Source organism: Somniosus microcephalus, chromosome 19 (genome assembly GCF_052327205.1).
Source record: "Somniosus microcephalus isolate GS21.2 chromosome 19, FLI_Smic_1.0, whole genome shotgun sequence".
NCBI lineage: Eukaryota > Metazoa > Chordata > Chondrichthyes > Squaliformes > Somniosidae > Somniosus > Somniosus microcephalus.
Genome location: NC_141005.1, coordinates 23,474,811 through 23,497,436, shown reverse-complemented (window position 1 = coordinate 23,497,436; position 22,626 = coordinate 23,474,811). Strand labels below are relative to the sequence as shown.

General features: G+C 46.5%; 8 non-coding genes and 1 pseudogene across 8 annotated transcripts; all 9 read left to right on the top strand.

Annotated features, from left to right (window-relative positions):
- The first annotated feature begins 1,836 nt into the window (after positions 1–1,836).
- Positions 1,837–1,955, top strand: LOC147103973 (5S ribosomal RNA). The gene has a single exon (XR_015072687.1). It is a non-coding gene; the product is annotated as a 5S ribosomal RNA (ribosomal RNA).
- A 2,417-nt stretch (positions 1,956–4,372) lies between these two features.
- On the top strand, positions 4,373–4,491 carry LOC147103972 (5S ribosomal RNA). The gene has a single exon (XR_015072864.1). It is a non-coding gene; the product is annotated as a 5S ribosomal RNA (ribosomal RNA).
- Positions 4,492–6,908: 2,417 nt separating this feature from the next.
- Positions 6,909–7,027, top strand: LOC147103971 (5S ribosomal RNA). Its single transcript, XR_015072686.1, has one exon. It is a non-coding gene; the product is annotated as a 5S ribosomal RNA (ribosomal RNA).
- A 2,417-nt stretch (positions 7,028–9,444) lies between these two features.
- LOC147103970 (5S ribosomal RNA) lies at positions 9,445–9,563 on the top strand. The gene has a single exon (XR_015072435.1). It is a non-coding gene; the product is annotated as a 5S ribosomal RNA (ribosomal RNA).
- Positions 9,564–11,986: 2,423 nt separating this feature from the next.
- On the top strand, positions 11,987–12,105 carry LOC147103969 (5S ribosomal RNA). Its single transcript, XR_015072863.1, has one exon. It is a non-coding gene; the product is annotated as a 5S ribosomal RNA (ribosomal RNA).
- Positions 12,106–14,522: 2,417 nt separating this feature from the next.
- LOC147103968 (5S ribosomal RNA) lies at positions 14,523–14,641 on the top strand. Its single transcript, XR_015072584.1, has one exon. It is a non-coding gene; the product is annotated as a 5S ribosomal RNA (ribosomal RNA).
- A 2,390-nt stretch (positions 14,642–17,031) lies between these two features.
- Positions 17,032–17,150, top strand: LOC147103967 (5S ribosomal RNA). The gene has a single exon (XR_015072685.1). It is a non-coding gene; the product is annotated as a 5S ribosomal RNA (ribosomal RNA).
- A 2,417-nt stretch (positions 17,151–19,567) lies between these two features.
- On the top strand, positions 19,568–19,686 carry LOC147103966 (5S ribosomal RNA). Its single transcript, XR_015072849.1, has one exon. It is a non-coding gene; the product is annotated as a 5S ribosomal RNA (ribosomal RNA).
- A 2,425-nt stretch (positions 19,687–22,111) lies between these two features.
- Positions 22,112–22,230, top strand: LOC147103965 (5S ribosomal RNA; annotated as a pseudogene).
- The last annotated feature ends 396 nt before the right edge of the window (positions 22,231–22,626 follow it).

Sequence of the window (22,626 nt, the reverse complement as noted above, 5' to 3'; positions counted from 1 at the left end):
ATTTACAGCACAGAAGGAGGCCATTCGGCCCATCTTGTCCGTGCCAGCCGACAAAGAGCAATCCACCCAAATCCCACTTTACAGCACTTGGTCCGTAGCCTTGTAGGTTACGGCAGTTCAAGTGCATATCCAAGTACTTTTTAAACGTGATGAGGGTTTCTGCCTCTACCACCCTTTCAGGCAGTGCATTCCAGACCCCCACCATTCACTGGGTGAAAAAATGTCTCCTCAAATTCCCTGTAAACCTCCTACCAATTACTTGAAATCTTTTATTGACCCTTCTGCTAAGGGAAATAGGTCCTTCCTATCCACTCTATCTCGGCCCCTCATAATTTTACACACCTCAATTAGGTCTCGCCTCAGCCTCCTGTGTTCCAAAGAAAACAACCCCAGCCTATCCAATCTTTCCTCATAACTAAAATTCCCCAGCCCAGGCAACATCCTCGGAAATCTCCTCTGCACCTTCTCTAGTGCAATCGCATCCTTCTTGTAATGTGGTGACCAGAACTGCACGCGGCACTCTAGCTGCGGCCTAACTAGTGTTTTATACAGTTGAAGCATAACCTCCCCGCTCTTATATTCTACGCCTCGGCTAATAAAGGCAAGTATCCCGTATGCCTGCTTAACCACTTTATCTACCTGTCCTGCTACCTTCAGGGATCTGTGGACATGCACTCCAAGGTCCCGCTGATCCTCTGCATTTCTCAGTGTCCTACCATTTATTGTGTATTCCAACTGAATTCCATTTGCCACTGTTCTGCCCACTAGACGAGTCCATTGATATCTTCCTGCAGTCTACAGCATTCTGTTTCATTATTAACCACACGGCCAATTTTTGTATCATCTGCAAACTTCTTAATCATACTTCCTACATTCAAATCCAAATCATTGATATATACCAGAAAAAGCAAAGGGCCCAGTACTGAGTCGGTGCAGGCTCGATGGGCCGAAATGGCCTCTATCTGCACTGTGGGGTTTCTGTGATTCTCTGAGCCCTGCGGAACCCCACTGGAAACAGCCTTCCGGTCACAAAAACACCCTTCGACCATTACCCTTTGTTTCCTGCCTCTGAGCCAATTTTGGATCCAACTTGCCACTTTGCCTTGGATCCCATGGGCTTTTACTTTCGTGACCAATCTGGCATGCGGGACCTTATCAAAAGCCTTGCTAAAATCCATATAGACTACATCAAAGGCACTACCCTCATCGACCCTCCTTGTTACCTCCTCGAAAAATTGAATTGCGTTAGTCAGACACGACCTTCCGTTAAGAAATCCATGCTGACTGTCCCTGATTAATCCGTGTCTTTCTAAATGAAGATTTCTCCTGTCCCTCAGAACTTTTTCCAATAATTTTCCCACCACCGAGGTTAGGCTGACTGGCCTGTAATTATGCGGTCTATCCCTCTCTCCCTTTTGAAAGAACGGTAGCACGTTAGCAGTCCTCCAGTGGTCGGGCACCACACCTGTAGCCAGAGAGGATTGTAAAATGATGGTGAGAGCCTGTGCTATTTGGTGTCTTACTTCTCTTAAGAGTGTGGGATAGATTTGATGCGGGCCTGGGTATTTGTCCAGTTTGAAAGATGCTACAGCCCTTAAGACTTGGTGTTTGAGCATGTTTATTTGATGTAATATTTGAATAGAAGGCAATGAAGGGTTGGGCTTGTAGTTTGTTTGTGTGGGAGGCAGAGCAGCAAGAAGAGGTGGAGGGGGGGTGGGGGGTTGCGGGAGGAGTAAAATTTGTAAATGTAAATTGAGTGTTGAATACTTGTATGAATGCGTAGAAGAGAAAAAAATGGGCGACAGCTTTAAGTAAAGAGAAAGCCAGCTAGCATATGCCTACGGCCATACTAGTCTGAATGCGCCCGATCTCGTCTGATCTCGGAAGCTAAGCAGAGTCAGGCCTGGTTAGTACTTGGATGGGAGACTGCCTGGGAATACCAGGTGCAGTAGGCTTTTGCTGCCGCCACAGGCTGCTCAACGTTTTGCACACACACGCGCACACACTGCTCTTAATCAATCAACATCCTTTTTGCTGCTCTCTCTCTCTCTCTCTCTCGCTTTCCTTTGACCATTTCTTCGCTGCACATTCTCCTGCTGCTACACAAATGCAAGGGGCTCCAGACACAGGGCCGAAATAAGCAGAAGAAGAAAATAAGATAGCCAAAATACACACACTGGCGGAGGGCCACCAGGACACAGCAGCAGAGAGGAGAGACAAGGTGCATAGAAAACTCGGAGGGACAAACAGCAACAGAACAAAGAAGAATGTAGAAAGAGCAGCAGTTAAATTCAGGAAAAAAGCAAAGCCAACTAGCATGCTGTTGAAATGCATGTGTGTTAATGCGAGGAGTGTTACAAATAAGATTGACGAGTTGCAGGCGCAAGTTGCCACATGGGGTTATGCAATAGTAGCCATAACGGAGACCTGGCTTCAAAATGGGCGGAATTGGAAACTAAACAATCCTGGCTACAATGTAATAACATTTGTAGAAGTCGTGTGGGCAGATGTCACATGATCAGGCAGAATCATAGAAATTTACAGCACAGAAGGAGGCCATTCGGCCCATCTTGTCCGTGCCAGCCGACAAAGAGCAATCCACCCAAATCCCACTTTACAGCACTTGGTCCGTAGCCTTGTAGGTTACGGCAGTTCAAGTGCATATCCAAGTACTTTTTAAACGTGATGAGGGTTTCTGCCTCTACCACCCTTTCAGGCAGTGCATTCCAGACCCCCACCATTCACTGGGTGAAAAAATGTCTCCTCAAATTCCCTGTAAACCTCCTACCAATTACTTGAAATCTATTATTGACCCTTCTGCTAAGGGAAATAGGTCCTTCCTATCCACTCTATCTCGGCCCCTCATAATTTTACACACCTCAATTAGGTCTCGCCTCAGCCTCCTGTGTTCCAAAGAAAACAACCCCAGCCTATCCAATCTTTCCTCATAACTAAAATTCCCCAGCCCAGGCAACATCCTCGGAAATCTCCTCTGCACCTTCTCTAGTGCAATCGCATCCTTCTTGTAATGTGGTGACCAGAACTGCACGCGGCACTCTAGCTGCGGCCTAACTAGTGTTTTATACAGTTGAAGCATAACCTCCCCGCTCTTATATTCTACGCCTCGGCTAATAAAGGCAAGTATCCCGTATGCCTGCTTAACCACTTTATCTACCTGTCCTGCTACCTTCAGGGATCTGTGGACATGCACTCCAAGGTCCCGCTGATCCTCTGCATTTCTCAGTGTCCTACCATTTATTGTGTATTCCAACTGAATTCCATTTGCCACTGTTCTGCCCACTAGACGAGTCCATTGATATCTTCCTGCAGTCTACAGCATTCTGTTTCATTATTAACCACACGGCCAATTTTTGTATCATCTGCAAACTTCTTAATCATACTTCCTACATTCAAATCCAAATCATTGATATATACCAGAAAAAGCAAAGGGTCCAGTACTGAGTCGGTGCAGGCTCGATGGGCCGAAATGGCCTCTATCTGCACTGTGGGGTTTCTGTGATTCTGTGAGCCCTGCGGAACCCCACTGGAAACAGCCTTCCGGTCACAAAAACACCCTTCGACCATTACCCTTTGTTTCCTGCCTCTGAGCCAATTTTGGATCCAACTTGCCACTTTGCCTTGGATCCCATGGGCTTTTACTTTCGTGACCAATCTGGCATGCGGGACCTTATCAAAAGCCTTGCTAAAATCCATATAGACTACATCAAAGGCACTACCCTCATCGACCCTCCTTGTTACCTCCTCGAAAAATTGAATTGCGTTAGTCAGACACGACCTTCCGTTAAGAAATCCATGCTGACTGTCCCTGATTAATCCGTGTCTTTCTAAATGAAGATTTCTCCTGTCCCTCAGAACTTTTTCCAATAATTTTCCCACCACCGAGGTTAGGCTGACTGGCCTGTAATTATGCGGTCTATCCCTCTCTCCCTTTTGAAAGAACGGTAGCACGTTAGCAGTCCTCCAGTGGTCGGGCACCACACCTGTAGCCAGAGAGGATTGTAAAATGATGGTGAGAGCCTGTGCTATTTGGTGTCTTACTTCTCTTAAGAGTGTGGGATAGATTTGATGCGGGCCTGGGTATTTGTCCAGTTTGAAAGATGCTACAGCCCTTAAGACTTGGTGTTTGAGCATGTTTATTTGATGTAATATTTGAATAGAAGGCAATGAAGGGTTGGGCTTGTAGTTTGTTTGTGTGGGAGGCAGAGCAGCAAGAAGAGGTGGAGGGGGGGTGGGGGGTTGCGGGAGGAGTAAAATTTGTAAATGTAAATTGAGTGTTGAATACTTGTATGAATGCGTAGAAGAGAAAAAAATGGGCGACAGCTTTAAGTAAAGAGAAAGCCAGCTAGCATATGCCTACGGCCATACTAGTCTGAATGCGCCTGATCTCGTCTGATCTCGGAAGCTAAGCAGAGTCAGGCCTGGTTAGTACTTGGATGGGAGACTGCCTGGGAATACCAGGTGCAGTAGGCTTTTGCTGCCGCCACAGGCTGCTCAACGTTTTGCACACACACGCGCACACACTGCTCTTAATCAATCAACATCCTTTTTGCTGCTCTCTCTCTCTCTCTCTCTCGCTTTCCTTTGACCATTTCTTCGCTGCACATTCTCCTGCTGCTACACAAATGCAAGGGGCTCCAGACACAGGGCCGAAATAAGCAGAAGAAGAAAATAAGATAGCCAAAATACACACACTGGCGGAGGGCCACCAGGACACAGCAGCAGAGAGGAGAGACAAGGTGCATAGAAAACTCGGAGGGACAAACAGCAACAGAACAAAGAAGAATGTAGAAAGAGCAGCAGTTAAATTCAGGAAAAAAGCAAAGCCAACTAGCATGCTGTTGAAATGCATGTGTGTTAATGCGAGGAGTGTTACAAATAAGATTGACGAGTTGCAGGCGCAAGTTGCCACATGGGGTTATGCAATAGTAGCCATAACGGAGACCTGGCTTCAAAATGGGCGGAATTGGAAACTAAACAATCCTGGCTACAATGTAATAACATTTGTAGAAGTCGTGTGGGCAGATGTCACATGATCAGGCAGAATCATAGAAATTTACAGCACAGAAGGAGGCCATTCGGCCCATCTTGTCCGTGCCAGCCGACAAAGAGCAATCCACCCAAATCCCACTTTACAGCACTTGGTCCGTAGCCTTGTAGGTTACGGCAGTTCAAGTGCATATCCAAGTACTTTTTAAACGTGATGAGGGTTTCTGCCTCTACCACCCTTTCAGGCAGTGCATTCCAGACCCCCACCATTCACTGGGTGAAAAAATGTCTCCTCAAATTCCCTGTAAACCTCCTACCAATTACTTGAAATCTATTATTGACCCTTCTGCTAAGGGAAATAGGTCCTTCCTATCCACTCTATCTCGGCCCCTCATAATTTTACACACCTCAATTAGGTCTCGCCTCAGCCTCCTGTGTTCCAAAGAAAACAACCCCAGCCTATCCAATCTTTCCTCATAACTAAAATTCCCCAGCCCAGGCAACATCCTCGGAAATCTCCTCTGCACCTTCTCTAGTGCAATCGCATCCTTCTTGTAATGTGGTGACCAGAACTGCACGCGGCACTCTAGCTGCGGCCTAACTAGTGTTTTATACAGTTGAAGCATAACCTCCCCGCTCTTATATTCTACGCCTCGGCTAATAAAGGCAAGTATCCCGTATGCCTGCTTAACCACTTTATCTACCTGTCCTGCTACCTTCAGGGATCTGTGGACATGCACTCCAAGGTCCCGCTGATCCTCTGCATTTCTCAGTGTCCTACCATTTATTGTGTATTCCAACTGAATTCCATTTGCCACTGTTCTGCCCACTAGACGAGTCCATTGATATCTTCCTGCAGTCTACAGCATTCTGTTTCATTATTAACCACACGGCCAATTTTTGTATCATCTGCAAACTTCTTAATCATACTTCCTACATTCAAATCCAAATCATTGATATATACCAGAAAAAGCAAAGGGCCCAGTACTGAGTCGGTGCAGGCTCGATGGGCCGAAATGGCCTCTATCTGCACTGTGGGGTTTCTGTGATTCTGTGAGCCCTGCGGAACCCCACTGGAAACAGCCTTCCGGTCACAAAAACACCCTTCGACCATTACCCTTTGTTTCCTGCCTCTGAGCCAATTTTGGATCCAACTTGCCACTTTGCCTTGGATCCCATGGGCTTTTACTTTCGTGACCAATCTGGCATGCGGGACCTTATCAAAAGCCTTGCTAAAATCCATATAGACTACATCAAAGGCACTACCCTCATCGACCCTCCTTGTTACCTCCTCGAAAAATTGAATTGCGTTAGTCAGACACGACCTTCCGTTAAGAAATCCATGCTGACTGTCCCTGATTAATCCGTGTCTTTCTAAATGAAGATTTCTCCTGTCCCTCAGAACTTTTTCCAATAATTTTCCCACCACCGAGGTTAGGCTGACTGGCCTGTAATTATGCGGTCTATCCCTCTCTCCCTTTTGAAAGAACGGTAGCACGTTAGCAGTCCTCCAGTGGTCGGGCACCACACCTGTAGCCAGAGAGGATTGTAAAATGATGGTGAGAGCCTGTGCTATTTGGTGTCTTACTTCTCTTAAGAGTGTGGGATAGATTTGATGCGGGCCTGGGTATTTGTCCAGTTTGAAAGATGCTACAGCCCTTAAGACTTGGTGTTTGAGCATGTTTATTTGATGTAATATTTGAATAGAAGGCAATGAAGGGTTGGGCTTGTAGTTTGTTTGTGTGGGAGGCAGAGCAGCAAGAAGAGGTGGAGGGGGGGTGGGGGGTTGCGGGAGGAGTAAAATTTGTAAATGTAAATTGAGTGTTGAATACTTGTATGAATGCGTAGAAGAGAAAAAAATGGGCGACAGCTTTAAGTAAAGAGAAAGCCAGCTAGCATATGCCTACGGCCATACTAGTCTGAATGCGCCCGATCTCGTCTGATCTCGGAAGCTAAGCAGAGTCAGGCCTGGTTAGTACTTGGATGGGAGACTGCCTGGGAATACCAGGTGCAGTAGGCTTTTGCTGCCGCCACAGGCTGCTCAACGTTTTGCACACACACGCGCACACACTGCTCTTAATCAATCAACATCCTTTTTGCTGCTCTCTCTCTCTCTCTCTCTCGCTTTCCTTTGACCATTTCTTCGCTGCACATTCTCCTGCTGCTACACAAATGCAAGGGGCTCCAGACACAGGGCCGAAATAAGCAGAAGAAGAAAATAAGATAGCCAAAATACACACACTGGCGGAGGGCCACCAGGACACAGCAGCAGAGAGGAGAGACAAGGTGCATAGAAAACTCGGAGGGACAAACAGCAACAGAACAAAGAAGAATGTAGAAAGAGCAGCAGTTAAATTCAGGAAAAAAGCAAAGCCAACTAGCATGCTGTTGAAATGCATGTGTGTTAATGCGAGGAGTGTTACAAATAAGATTGACGAGTTGCAGGCGCAAGTTGCCACATGGGGTTATGCAATAGTAGCCATAACGGAGACCTGGCTTCAAAATGGGCGGAATTGGAAACTAAACAATCCTGGCTACAATGTAATAACATTTGTAGAAGTCGTGTGGGCAGATGTCACATGATCAGGCAGAATCATAGAAATTTACAGCACAGAAGGAGGCCATTCGGCCCATCTTGTCCGTGCCAGCCGACAAAGAGCAATCCACCCAAATCCCACTTTACAGCACTTGGTCCGTAGCCTTGTAGGTTACGGCAGTTCAAGTGCATATCCAAGTACTTTTTAAACGTGATGAGGGTTTCTGCCTCTACCACCCTTTCAGGCAGTGCATTCCAGACCCCCACCATTCACTGGGTGAAAAAATGTCTCCTCAAATTCCCTGTAAACCTCCTACCAATTACTTGAAATCTATTATTGACCCTTCTGCTAAGGGAAATAGGTCCTTCCTATCCACTCTATCTCGGCCCCTCATAATTTTACACACCTCAATTAGGTCTCGCCTCAGCCTCCTGTGTTCCAAAGAAAACAACCCCAGCCTATCCAATCTTTCCTCATAACTAAAATTCCCCAGCCCAGGCAACATCCTCGGAAATCTCCTCTGCACCTTCTCTAGTGCAATCGCATCCTTCTTGTAATGTGGTGACCAGAACTGCACGCGGCACTCTAGCTGCGGCCTAACTAGTGTTTTATACAGTTGAAGCATAACCTCCCCGCTCTTATATTCTACGCCTCGGCTAATAAAGGCAAGTATCCCGTATGCCTGCTTAACCACTTTATCTACCTGTCCTGCTACCTTCAGGGATCTGTGGACATGCACTCCAAGGTCCCGCTGATCCTCTGCATTTCTCAGTGTCCTACCATTTATTGTGTATTCCAACTGAATTCCATTTGCCACTGTTCTGCCCACTAGACGAGTCCATTGATATCTTCCTGCAGTCTACAGCATTCTGTTTCATTATTAACCACACGGCCAATTTTTGTATCATCTGCAAACTTCTTAATCATACTTCCTACATTCAAATCCAAATCATTGATATATACCAGAAAAAGCAAAGGGCCCAGTACTGAGTCGGTGCAGGCTCGATGGGCCGAAATGGCCTCTATCTGCACTGTGGGGTTTCTGTGATTCTGTGAGCCCTGCGGAACCCCACTGGAAACAGCCTTCCGGTCACAAAAACACCCTTCGACCATTACCCTTTGTTTCCTGCCTCTGAGCCAATTTTGGATCCAACTTGCCACTTTGCCTTGGATCCCATGGGCTTTTACTTTCGTGACCAATCTGGCATGCGGGACCTTATCAAAAGCCTTGCTAAAATCCATATAGACTACATCAAAGGCACTACCCTCATCGACCCTCCTTGTTACCTCCTCGAAAAATTGAATTGCGTTAGTCAGACACGACCTTCCGTTAAGAAATCCATGCTGACTGTCCCTGATTAATCCGTGTCTTTCTAAATGAAGATTTCTCCTGTCCCTCAGAACTTTTTCCAATAATTTTCCCACCACCGAGGTTAGGCTGACTGGCCTGTAATTATGCGGTCTATCCCTCTCTCCCTTTTGAAAGAACGGTAGCACGTTAGCAGTCCTCCAGTGGTCGGGCACCACACCTGTAGCCAGAGAGGATTGTAAAATGATGGTGAGAGCCTGTGCTATTTGGTGTCTTACTTCCCTTAAGAGTGTGGGATAGATTTGATGCGGGCCTGGGTATTTGTCCAGTTTGAAAGATGCTACAGCCCTTAAGACTTGGTGTTTGAGCATGTTTATTTGATGTAATATTTGAATAGAAGGCAATGAAGGGTTGGGCTTGTAGTTTGTTTGTGTGGGAGGCAGAGCAGCAAGAAGAGGTGGAGGGGGGGTGGGGGGTTGCGGGAGGAGTAAAATTTGTAAATGTAAATTGAGTGTTGAATACTTGTATGAATGCGTAGAAGAGAAAAAAATGGGCGACAGCTTTAAGTAAAGAGAAAGCCAGCCAGCATATGCCTACGGCCATACTAGTCTGAATGCGCCCGATCTCGTCTGATCTCGGAAGCTAAGCAGAGTCAGGCCTGGTTAGTACTTGGATGGGAGACCGCCTGGGAATACCAGGTGCAGTAGGCTTTTGCTGCCGCCACAGGCTGCTCAACGTTTTGCACACACACGCGCACACACTGCTCTTAATCAATCAACATCCTTTTTGCTGCTCTCTCTCTCTCTCTCTCTCTCTCTCGCTTTCCTTTGACCATTTCTTCGCTGCACATTCTCCTGCTGCTACACAAATGCAAGGGGCTCCAGACACAGGGCCGAAATAAGCAGAAGAAGAAAATAAGATAGCCAAAATACACACACTGGCGGAGGGCCACCAGGACACAGCAGCAGAGAGGAGAGACAAGGTGCATAGAAAACTCGGAGGGACAAACAGCAACAGAACAAAGAAGAATGTCGAAAGAGCAGCAGTTAAATTCAGGAAAAAAGCAAAGCCAACTAGCATGCTGTTGAAATGCATGTGTGTTAATGCGAGGAGCGTTACAAATAAGATTGACGAGTTGCAGGCGCAAGTTGCCACATGGGGTTATGCAATAGTAGCCATAACGGAGACCTGGCTTCAAAATGGGCGGAATTGGAAACTAAACAATCCTGGCTACAATGTAATAACATTTGTAGAAGTCGTGTGGGCAGATGTCACATGATCAGGCAGAATCATAGAAATTTACAGCACAGAAGGAGGCCATTCGGCCCATCTTGTCCGTGCCAGCCGACAAAGAGCAATCCACCCAAATCCCACTTTACAGCACTTGGTCCGTAGCCTTGTAGGTTACGGCAGTTCAAGTGCATATCCAAGTACTTTTTAAACGTGATGAGGGTTTCTGCCTCTACCACCCTTTCAGGCAGTGCATTCCAGACCCCCACCATTCACTGGGTGAAAAAATGTCTCCTCAAATTCCCTGTAAACCTCCTACCAATTACTTGAAATCTATTATTGACCCTTCTGCTAAGGGAAATAGGTCCTTCCTATCCACTCTATCTCGGCCCCTCATAATTTTACACACCTCAATTAGGTCTCACCTCAGCCTCCTGTGTTCCAAAGAAAACAACCCCAGCCTATCCAATCTTTCCTCATAACTAAAATTCCCCAGCCCAGGCAACATCCTCGGAAATCTCCTCTGCACCTTCTCTAGTGCAATCGCATCCTTCTTGTAATGTGGTGACCAGAACTGCACGCGGCACTCTAGCTGCGGCCTAACTAGTGTTTTATACAGTTGAAGCATAACCTCCCCGCTCTTATATTCTACGCCTCGGCTAATAAAGGCAAGTATCCCGTATGCCTGCTTAACCACTTTATCTACCTGTCCTGCTACCTTCAGGGATCTGTGGACATGCACTCCAAGGTCCCGCTGATCCTCTGCATTTCTCAGTGTCCTACCATTTATTGTGTATTCCAACTGAATTCCATTTGCCACTGTTCTGCCCACTAGACGAGTCCATTGATATCTTCCTGCAGTCTACAGCATTCTGTTTCATTATTAACCACACGGCCAATTTTTGTATCATCTGCAAACTTCTTAATCATACTTCCTACATTCAAATCCAAATCATTGATATATACCAGAAAAAGCAAAGGGCCCAGTACTGAGTCGGTGCAGGCTCGATGGGCCGAAATGGCCTCTATCTGCACTGTGGGGTTTCTGTGATTCTGTGAGCCCTGCGGAACCCCACTGGAAACAGCCTTCCGGTCACAAAAACACCCTTCGACCATTACCCTTTGTTTCCTGCCTCTGAGCCAATTTTGGATCCAACTTGCCACTTTGCCTTGGATCCCATGGGCTTTTACTTTCGTGACCAATCTGGCATGCGGGACCTTATCAAAAGCCTTGCTAAAATCCATATAGACTACATCAAAGGCACTACCCTCATCGACCCTCCTTGTTACCTCCTCGAAAAATTGAATTGCGTTAGTCAGACACGACCTTCCGTTAAGAAATCCATGCTGACTGTCCCTGATTAATCCGTGTCTTTCTAAATGAAGATTTCTCCTGTCCCTCAGAACTTTTTCCAATAATTTTCCCACCACCGAGGTTAGGCTGACTGGCCTGTAATTATGCGGTCTATCCCTCTCTCCCTTTTGAAAGAACGGTAGCACGTTAGCAGTCCTCCAGTGGTCGGGCACCACACCTGTAGCCAGAGAGGATTGTAAAATGATGGTGAGAGCCTGTGCTATTTGGTGTCTTACTTCTCTTAAGAGTGTGGGATAGATTTGATGCGGGCCTGGGTATTTGTCCAGTTTGAAAGATGCTACAGCCCTTAAGACTTGGTGTTTGAGCATGTTTATTTGATGTAATATTTGAATAGAAGGCAATGAAGGGTTGGGCTTGTAGTTTGTTTGTGTGGGAGGCAGAGCAGCAAGAAGAGGTGGAGGGGGGGTGGGGGGTTGCGGGAGGAGTAAAATTTGTAAATGTAAATTGAGTGTTGAATACTTGTATGAATGCGTAGAAGAGAAAAAAATGGGCGACAGCTTTAAGTAAAGAGAAAGCCAGCTAGCATATGCCTACGGCCATACTAGTCTGAATGCGCCTGATCTCGTCTGATCTCGGAAGCTAAGCAGAGTCAGGCCTGGTTAGTACTTGGATGGGAGACTGCCTGGGAATACCAGGTGCAGTAGGCTTTTGCTGCCGCCACAGGCTGCTCAACGTTTTGCACACACACGCGCACACACTGCTCTTAATCAATCAACATCCTTTTTGCTGCTCTCTCTCTCTCTCTCTCTCGCTTTCCTTTGACCATTTCTTCGCTGCACATTCTCCTGCTGCTACACAAATGCAAGGGGCTCCAGACACAGGGCCGAAATAAGCAGAAGAAGAAAATAAGATAGCCAAAATACACACACTGGCGGAGGGCCACCAGGACACAGCAGCAGAGAGGAGAGACAAGGTGCATAGAAAACTCGGAGGGACAAACAGCAACAGAACAAAGAAGAATGTAGAAAGAGCAGCAGTTAAATTCAGGAAAAAAGCAAAGCCAACTAGCATGCTGTTGAAATGCATGTGTGTTAATGCGAGGAGTGTTACAAATAAGATTGACGAGTTGCAGGCGCAAGTTGCCACATGGGGTTATGCAATAGTAGCCATAACGGAGACCTGGCTTCAAAATGGGCGGAATTGGAAACTAAACAATCCTGGCTACAATGTAATAACATTTGTAGAAGTCGTGTGGGCAGATGTCACATGATCAGGCAGAATCATAGAAATTTACAGCACAGAAGGAGGCCATTCGGCCCATCTTGTCCGTGCCAGCCGACAAAGAGCAATCCACCCAAATCCCACTTTACAGCACTTGGTCCGTAGCCTTGTAGGTTACGGCAGTTCAAGTGCATATCCAAGTACTTTTTAAACGTGATGAGGGTTTCTGCCTCTACCACCCTTTCAGGCAGTGCATTCCAGACCCCCACCATTCACTGGGTGAAAAAATGTCTCCTCAAATTCCCTGTAAACCTCCTACCAATTACTTGAAATCTATTATTGACCCTTCTGCTAAGGGAAATAGGTCCTTCCTATCCACTCTATCTCGGCCCCTCATAATTTTACACACCTCAATTAGGTCTCGCCTCAGCCTCCTGTGTTCCAAAGAAAACAACCCCAGCCTATCCAATCTTTCCTCATAACTAAAATTCCCCAGCCCAGGCAACATCCTCGGAAATCTCCTCTGCACCTTCTCTAGTGCAATCGCATCCTTCTTGTAATGTGGTGACCAGAACTGCACGCGGCACTCTAGCTGCGGCCTAACTAGTGTTTTATACAGTTGAAGCATAACCTCCCCGCTCTTATATTCTACGCCTCGGCTAATAAAGGCAAGTATCCCGTATGCCTGCTTAACCACTTTATCTACCTGTCCTGCTACCTTCAGGGATCTGTGGACATGCACTCCAAGGTCCCGCTGATCCTCTGCATTTCTCAGTGTCCTACCATTTATTGTGTATTCCAACTGAATTCCATTTGCCACTGTTCTGCCCACTAGACGAGTCCATTGATATCTTCCTGCAGTCTACAGCATTCTGTTTCATTATTAACCACACGGCCAATTTTTGTATCATCTGCAAACTTCTTAATCATACTTCCTACATTCAAATCCAAATCATTGATATATACCAGAAAAAGCAAAGGGCCCAGTACTGAGTCGGTGCAGGCTCGATGGGCCGAAATGGCCTCTATCTGCACTGTGGGGTTTCTGTGATTCTGTGAGCCCTGCGGAACCCCACTGGAAACAGCCTTCCGGTCACAAAAACACCCTTCGACCATTACCCTTTGTTTCCTGCCTCTGAGCCAATTTTGGATCCAACTTGCCACTTTGCCTTGGATCCCATGGGCTTTTACTTTCGTGACCAATCTGGCATGCGGGACCTTATCAAAAGCCTTGCTAAAATCCATATAGACTACATCAAAGGCACTACCCTCATCGACCCTCCTTGTTACCTCCTCGAAAAATTGAATTGCGTTAGTCAGACACGACCTTCCGTTAAGAAATCCATGCTGACTGTCCCTGATTAATCCGTGTCTTTCTAAATGAAGATTTCTCCTGTCCCTCAGAAATTTTTCCAATAATTTTCCCACCACCGAGGTTAGGCTGACTGGCCTGTAATTATGCGGTCTATCCCTCTCTCCCTTTTGAAAGAACGGTAGCACGTTAGCAGTCCTCCAGTGGTCGGGCACCACACCTGTAGCCAGAGAGGATTGTAAAATGATGGTGAGAGCCTGTGCTATTTGGTGTCTTACTTCCCTTAAGAGTGTGGGATAGATTTGATGCGGGCCTGGGTATTTGTCCAGTTTGAAAGATGCTACAGCCCTTAAGACTTGGTGTTTGAGCATGTTTATTTGATGTAATATTTGAATAGAAGGCAATGAAGGGTTGGGCTTGTAGTTTGTTTGTGTGGGAGGCAGAGCAGCAAGAAGAGGTGGAGGGGGGGTGGGGGGTTGCGGGAGGAGTAAAATTTGTAAATGTAAATTGAGTGTTGAATACTTGTATGAATGCGTAGAAGAGAAAAAAATGGGCGACAGCTTTAAGTAAAGCGAAAGCCAGCCAGCATATGCCTACGGCCATACTAGTCTGAATGCGCCCGATCTCGTCTGATCTCGGAAGCTAAGCAGAGTCAGGCCTGGTTAGTACTTGGATGGGAGACCGCCTGGGAATACCGGGTGCAGTAGGCTTTTGCTGCCGCCACAGGCTGCTCAACGTTTTGCACAAACACGCGCACACACTGCTCTTAATCAATCAACATCCTTTTTGCTGCTCTCTCTCTCTCTCTCTCTCTCTCGCTTTCCTTTGACCATTTCTTCGCTGCACATTCTCCTGCTGCTACACAAATGCAAGGGGCTCCAGACACAGGGCCGAAATAAGCAGAAGAAGAAAATAAGATAGCCAAAATACACACACTGGCGGAGGGCCACCAGGACACAGCAGCAGAGAGGAGAGACAAGGTGCATAGAAAACTCGGAGGGACAAACAGCAACAGAACAAAGAAGAATGTCGAAAGAGCAGCAGTTAAATTCAGGAAAAAAGCAAAGCCAACTAGCATGCTGTTGAAATGCATGTGTGTTAATGCGAGGAGCGTTACAAATAAGATTGACGAGTTGCAGGCGCAAGTTGCCACATGGGGTTATGCAATAGTAGCTATAACGGAGACCTGGCTTCAAAATGGGCGGAATTGGAAACTAAACAATCCTGGCTACAATGTAATAACATTTGTAGAAGTCGTGTGGGCAGATGTCACATGATCAGGCAGAATCATAGAAATTTACAGCACAGAAGGAGGCCATTCGGCCCATCTTGTCCGTGCCAGCCGACAAAGAGCAATCCACCCAAATCCCACTTTACAGCACTTGGTCCGTAGCCTTGTAGGTTACGGCAGTTCAAGTGCATATCCAAGTACTTTTTAAACGTGATGAGGGTTTCTGCCTCTACCACCCTTTCAGGCAGTGCATTCCAGACCCCCACCATTCACTGGGTGAAAAAATGTCTCCTCAAATTCCCTGTAAACCTCCTACCAATTACTTGAAATCTATTATTGACCCTTCTGCTAAGGGAAATAGGTCCTTCCTATCCACTCTATCTCGGCCCCTCATAATTTTACACACCTCAATTAGGTCTCGCCTCAGCCTCCTGTGTTCCAAAGAAAACAACCCCAGCCTATCCAATCTTTCCTCATAACTAAAATTCCCCAGCCCAGGCAACATCCTCGGAAATCTCCTCTGCACCTTCTCTAGTGCAATCGCATCCTTCTTGTAATGTGGTGACCAGAACTGCACGCGGCACTCTAGCTGCGGCCTAACTAGTGTTTTATACAGTTGAAGCATAACCTCCCCGCTCTTATATTCTACGCCTCGGCTAATAAAGGCAAGTATCCCGTATGCCTGCTTAACCACTTTATCTACCTGTCCTGCTACCTTCAGGGATCTGTGGACATGCACTCCAAGGTCCCGCTGATCCTCTGCATTTCTCAGTGTCCTACCATTTATTGTGTATTCCAACTGAATTCCATTTGCCACTGTTCTGCCCACTAGACGAGTCCATTGATATCTTCCTGCAGTCTACAGCATTCTGTTTCATTATTAACCACACGGCCAATTTTTGTATCATCTGCAAACTTCTTAATCATACTTCCTACATTCAAATCCAAATCATTGATATATACCAGAAAAAGCAAAGGGCCCAGTACTGAGTCGGTGCAGGCTCGATGGGCCGAAATGGCCTCTATCTGCACTGTGGGGTTTCTGTGACAGCCTTCCGGTCACAAAAACACCCTTCGACCATTACCCTTTGTTTCCTGCCTCTGAGCCAATTTTGGATCCAACTTGCCACTTTGCCTTGGATCCCATGGGCTTTTACTTTCGTGACCAATCTGGCATGCGGGACCTTATCAAAAGCCTTGCTAAAATCCATATAGACTACATCAAAGGCACTACCCTCATCGACCCTCCTTGTTACCTCCTCGAAAAATTGAATTGCGTTAGTCAGACACGACCTTCCGTTAAGAAATCCATGCTGACTGTCCCTGATTAATCCGTGTCTTTCTAAATGAAGATTTCTCCTGTCCCTCAGAACTTTTTCCAATAATTTTCCCACCACCGAGGTTAGGCTGACTGGCCTGTAATTATGCGGTCTATCCCTCTCTCCCTTTTGAAAGAACGGTAGCACGTTAGCAGTCCTCCAGTGGTCGGGCACCACACCTGTAGCCAGAGAGGATTGTAAAATGATGGTGAGAGCCTGTGCTATTTGGTGTCTTACTTCTCTTAAGAGTGTGGGATAGATTTGATGCGGGCCTGGGTATTTGTCCAGTTTGAAAGATGCTACAGCCCTTAAGACTTGGTGTTTGAGCATGTTTATTTGATGTAATATTTGAATAGAAGGCAATGAAGGGTTGGGCTTGTAGTTTGTTTGTGTGGGAGGCAGAGCAGCAAGAAGAGGTGGAGGGGGGGTGGGGGGTTGCGGGAGGAGTAAAATTTGTAAATGTAAATTGAGTGTTGAATACTTGTATGAATGCGTAGAAGAGAAAAAAATGGGCGACAGCTTTAAGTAAAGAGAAAGCCAGCTAGCATATGCCTACGGCCATACTAGTCTGAATGCGCCCGATCTCGTCTGATCTCGGAAGCTAAGCAGAGTCAGGCCTGGTTAGTACTTGGATGGGAGACTGCCTGGGAATACCAGGTGCAGTAGGCTTTTGCTGCCGCCACAGGCTGCTCAACGTTTTGCACACACACGCGCACACACTGCTCTTAATCAATCAACATCCTTTTTGCTGCTCTCTCTCTCTCTCTCTCTCGCTTTCCTTTGACCATTTCTTCGCTGCACATTCTCCTGCTGCTACACAAATGCAAGGGGCTCCAGACACAGGGCCGAAATAAGCAGAAGAAGAAAATAAGATAGCCAAAATACACACACTGGCGGAGGGCCACCAGGACACAGCAGCAGAGAGGAGAGACAAGGTGCATAGAAAACTCGGAGGGACAAACAGCAACAGAACAAAGAAGAATGTAGAAAGAGCAGCAGTTAAATTCAGGAAAAAAGCAAAGCCAACTAGCATGCTGTTGAAATGCATGTGTGTTAATGCGAGGAGTGTTACAAATAAGATTGACGAGTTGCAGGCGCAAGTTGCCACATGGGGTTATGCAATAGTAGCCATAACGGAGACCTGGCTTCAAAATGGGCGGAATTGGAAACTAAACAATCCTGGCTACAATGTAATAACATTTGTAGAAGTCGTGTGGGCAGATGTCACATGATCAGGCAGAATCATAGAAATTTACAGCACAGAAGGAGGCCATTCGGCCCATCTTGTCCGTGCCAGCCGACAAAGAGCAATCCACCCAAATCCCACTTTACAGCACTTGGTCCGTAGCCTTGTAGGTTACGGCAGTTCAAGTGCATATCCAAGTACTTTTTAAACGTGATGAGGGTTTCTGCCTCTACCACCCTTTCAGGCAGTGCATTCCAGACCCCCACCATTCACTGGGTGAAAAAATGTCTCCTCAAATTCCCTGTAAACCTCCTACCAATTACTTGAAATCTATTATTGACCCTTCTGCTAAGGGAAATAGGTCCTTCCTATCCACTCTATCTCGGCCCCTCATAATTTTACACACCTCAATTAGGTCTCGCCTCAGCCTCCTGTGTTCCAAAGAAAACAACCCCAGCCTATCCAATCTTTCCTCATAACTAAAATTCCCCAGCCCAGGCAACATCCTCGGAAATCTCCTCTGCACCTTCTCTAGTGCAATCGCATCCTTCTTGTAATGTGGTGACCAGAACTGCACGCGGCACTCTAGCTGCGGCCTAACTAGTGTTTTATACAGTTGAAGCATAACCTCCCCGCTCTTATATTCTACGCCTCGGCTAATAAAGGCAAGTATCCCGTATGCCTGCTTAACCACTTTATCTACCTGTCCTGCTACCTTCAGGGATCTGTGGACATGCACTCCAAGGTCCCGCTGATCCTCTGCATTTCTCAGTGTCCTACCATTTATTGTGTATTCCAACTGAATTCCATTTGCCACTGTTCTGCCCACTAGACGAGTCCATTGATATCTTCCTGCAGTCTACAGCATTCTGTTTCATTATTAACCACACGGCCAATTTTTGTATCATCTGCAAACTTCTTAATCATACTTCCTACATTCAAATCCAAATCATTGATATATACCAGAAAAAGCAAAGGGCCCAGTACTGAGTCGGTGCAGGCTCGATGGGCCGAAATGGCCTCTATCTGCACTGTGGGGTTTCTGTGATTCTGTGAGCCCTGCGGAACCCCACTGGAAACAGCCTTCCGGTCACAAAAACACCCTTCGACCATTACCCTTTGTTTCCTGCCTCTGAGCCAATTTTGGATCCAACTTGCCACTTTGCCTTGGATCCCATGGGCTTTTACTTTCGTGACCAATCTGGCATGCGGGACCTTATCAAAAGCCTTGCTAAAATCCATATAGACTACATCAAAGGCACTACCCTCATCGACCCTCCTTGTTACCTCCTCGAAAAATTGAATTGCGTTAGTCAGACACGACCTTCCGTTAAGAAATCCATGCTGACTGTCCCTGATTAATCCGTGTCTTTCTAAATGAAGATTTCTCCTGTCCCTCAGAACTTTTTCCAATAATTTTCCCACCACCGAGGTTAGGCTGACTGGCCTGTAATTATGCGGTCTATCCCTCTCTCCCTTTTGAAAGAACGGTAGCACGTTAGCAGTCCTCCAGTGGTCCGGCACCACACCTGTAGCCAGAGAGGATTGTAAAATGATGGTGAGAGCCTGTGCTATTTGGTGTCTTACTTCTCTTAAGAGTGTGGGATAGATTTGATGCGGGCCTGGGTATTTGTCCAGTTTGAAAGATGCTACAGCCCTTAAGACTTGGTGTTTGAGCATGTTTATTTGATGTAATATTTGAATAGAAGGCAATGAAGGGTTGGGCTTGTAGTTTGTTTGTGTGGGAGGCAGAGCAGCAAGAAGAGGTGGAGGGGGGGTGGGGGGTTGCGGGAGGAGTAAAATTTGTAAATGTAAATTGAGTGTTGAATACTTGTATGAATGCGTAGAAGAGAAAAAAATGGGCGACAGCTTTAAGTAAAGAGAAAGCCAGCTAGCATATGCCTACGGCCATACTAGTCTGAATACGCCCGATCTCGTCTGATCTCGGAAGCTAAGCAGAGTCAGGCCTGGTTAGTACTTGGATGGGAGACTGCCTGGGAATACCGGGTGCAGTAGGCTTTTGCTGCCGCCACAGGCTGCTCAACGTTTTGCACACACACGCGCACACACTGCTCTTAATCAATCAACATCCTTTTTGCTGCTCTCTCTCTCTCTCTCTCTCTCTCTCTCGCTTTCCTTTGACCATTTCTTCGCTGCACATTCTCCTGCTGCTACACAAATGCAAGGGGCTCCAGACACAGGGCCGAAATAAGCAGAAGAAGAAAATAAGATAGCCAAAATACACACACTGGCGGAGGGCCACCAGGACACAGCAGCAGAGAGGAGAGACAAGGTGCATAGAAAACTCGGAGGGACAAACAGCAACAGAACAAAGAAGAATGTAGAAAGAGCAGCAGTTAAATTCAGGAAAAAAGCAAAGCCAACTAGCATGCTGTTGAAATGCATGTGTGTTAATGCGAGGAGCGTTACAAATAAGATTGACGAGTTGCAGGCGCAAGTTGCCACATGGGGTTATGCAATAGTAGCCATAACGGAGACCTGGCTTCAAAATGGGCGGAATTGGAAACTAAACAATCCTGGCTACAATGTAATAACATTTGTAGAAGTCGTGTGGGCAGATGTCACATGATCAGGCAGAATCATAGAAATTTACAGCACAGAAGGAGGCCATTCGGCCCATCTTGTCCGTGCCAGCCGACAAAGAGCAATCCACCCAAATCCCACTTTACAGCACTTGGTCCGTAGCCTTGTAGGTTACGGCAGTTCAAGTGCATATCCAAGTACTTTTTAAACGTGATGAGGGTTTCTGCCTCTACCACCCTTTCAGGCAGTGCATTCCAGACCCCCACCATTCACTGGGTGAAAAAATGTCTCCTCAAATTCCCTGTAAACCTCCTACCAATTACTTGAAATCTATTATTGACCCTTCTGCTAAGGGAAATAGGTCCTTCCTATCCACTCTATCTCGGCCCCTCATAATTTTACACACCTCAATTAGGTCTCGCCTCAGCCTCCTGTGTTCCAAAGAAAACAACCCCAGCCTATCCAATCTTTCCTCATAACTAAAATTCCCCAGCCCAGGCAACATCCTCGGAAATCTCCTCTGCACCTTCTCTAGTGCAATCGCATCCTTCTTGTAATGTGGTGACCAGAACTGCACGCGGCACTCTAGCTGCGGCCTAACTAGTGTTTTATACAGTTGAAGCATAACCTCCCCGCTCTTATATTCTACGCCTCGGCTAATAAAGGCAAGTATCCCGTATGCCTGCTTAACCACTTTATCTACCTGTCCTGCTACCTTCAGGGATCTGTGGACATGCACTCCAAGGTCCCGCTGATCCTCTGCATTTCTCAGTGTCCTACCATTTATTGTGTATTCCAACTGAATTCCATTTGCCACTGTTCTGCCCACTAGACGAGTCCATTGATATCTTCCTGCAGTCTACAGCATTCTGTTTCATTATTAACCACACGGCCAATTTTTGTATCATCTGCAAACTTCTTAATCATACTTCCTACATTCAAATCCAAATCATTGATATATACCAGAAAAAGCAAAGGGCCCAGTACTGAGTCGGTGCAGGCTCGATGGGCCGAAATGGCCTCTATCTGCACTGTGGGGTTTCTGTGATTCTGTGAGCCCTGCGGAACCCCACTGGAAACAGCCTTCCGGTCACAAAAACACCCTTCGACCATTACCCTTTGTTTCCTGCCTCTGAGCCAATTTTGGATCCAACTTGCCACTTTGCCTTGGATCCCATGGGCTTTTACTTTCGTGACCAATCTGGCATGCGGGACCTTATCAAAAGCCTTGCTAAAATCCATATAGACTACATCAAAGGCACTACCCTCATCGACCCTCCTTGTTACCTCCTCGAAAAATTGAATTGCGTTAGTCAGACACGACCTTCCGTTAAGAAATCCATGCTGACTGTCCCTGATTAATCCGTGTCTTTCTAAATGAAGATTTCTCCTGTCCCTCAGAACTTTTTCCAATAATTTTCCCACCACCGAGGTTAGGCTGACTGTCCTGTAATTATGCGGTCTATCCCTCTCTCCCTTTTGAAAGAACGGTAGCACGTTAGCAGTCCTCCAGTGGTCGGGCACCACACCTGTAGCCAGAGAGGATTGTAAAATGATGGTGAGAGCCTGTGCTATTTGGTGTCTTACTTCCCTTAAGAGTGTGGGATAGATTTGATGCGGGCCTGGGTATTTGTCCAGTTTGAAAGATGCTACAGCCCTTAAGACTTGGTGTTTGAGCATGTTTATTTGATGTAATATTTGAATAGAAGGCAATGAAGGGTTGGGCTTGTAGTTTGTTTGTGTGGGAGGCAGAGCAGCAAGAAGAGGTGGAGGGGGGGTGGGGGGTTGCGGGAGGAGTAAAATTTGTAAATGTAAATTGAGTGTTGAATACTTGTATGAATGCGTAGAAGAGAAAAAAATGGGCGACAGCTTTAAGTAAAGAGAAAGCCAGCCAGCATATGCCTACGGCCATACTAGTCTGAATGCGCCTGATCTCGTCTGATCTCGGAAACTAAGCAGAGTCAGGCCTGGTTAGTACTTGGATGGGAGACCGCCTGGGAATACCAGGTGCAGTAGGCTTTTGCTGCCGCCACAGGCTGCTCAACGTTTTGCACACACACGCGCACACACTGCTCTTAATCAATCAACATCCTTTTTGCTGCTCTCTCTCTCTCTCTCGCTTTCCTTTGACCATTTCTTCGCTGCACATTCTCCTGCTGCTACACAAATGCAAGGGGCTCCAGACACAGGGCCGAAATAAGCAGAAGAAGAAAATAAGATAGCCAAAATATACACACTGGCGGAGGGCCACCAGGACACAGCAGCAGAGAGGAGAGACAAGGTGCATAGAAAACTCGGAGGGACAAACAGCAACAGAACAAAGAAGAATGTAGAAAGAGCAGCAGTTAAATTCAGGAAAAAAGCAAAGCCAACTAGCATGCTGTTGAAATGCATGTGTGTTAATGCGAGGAGTGT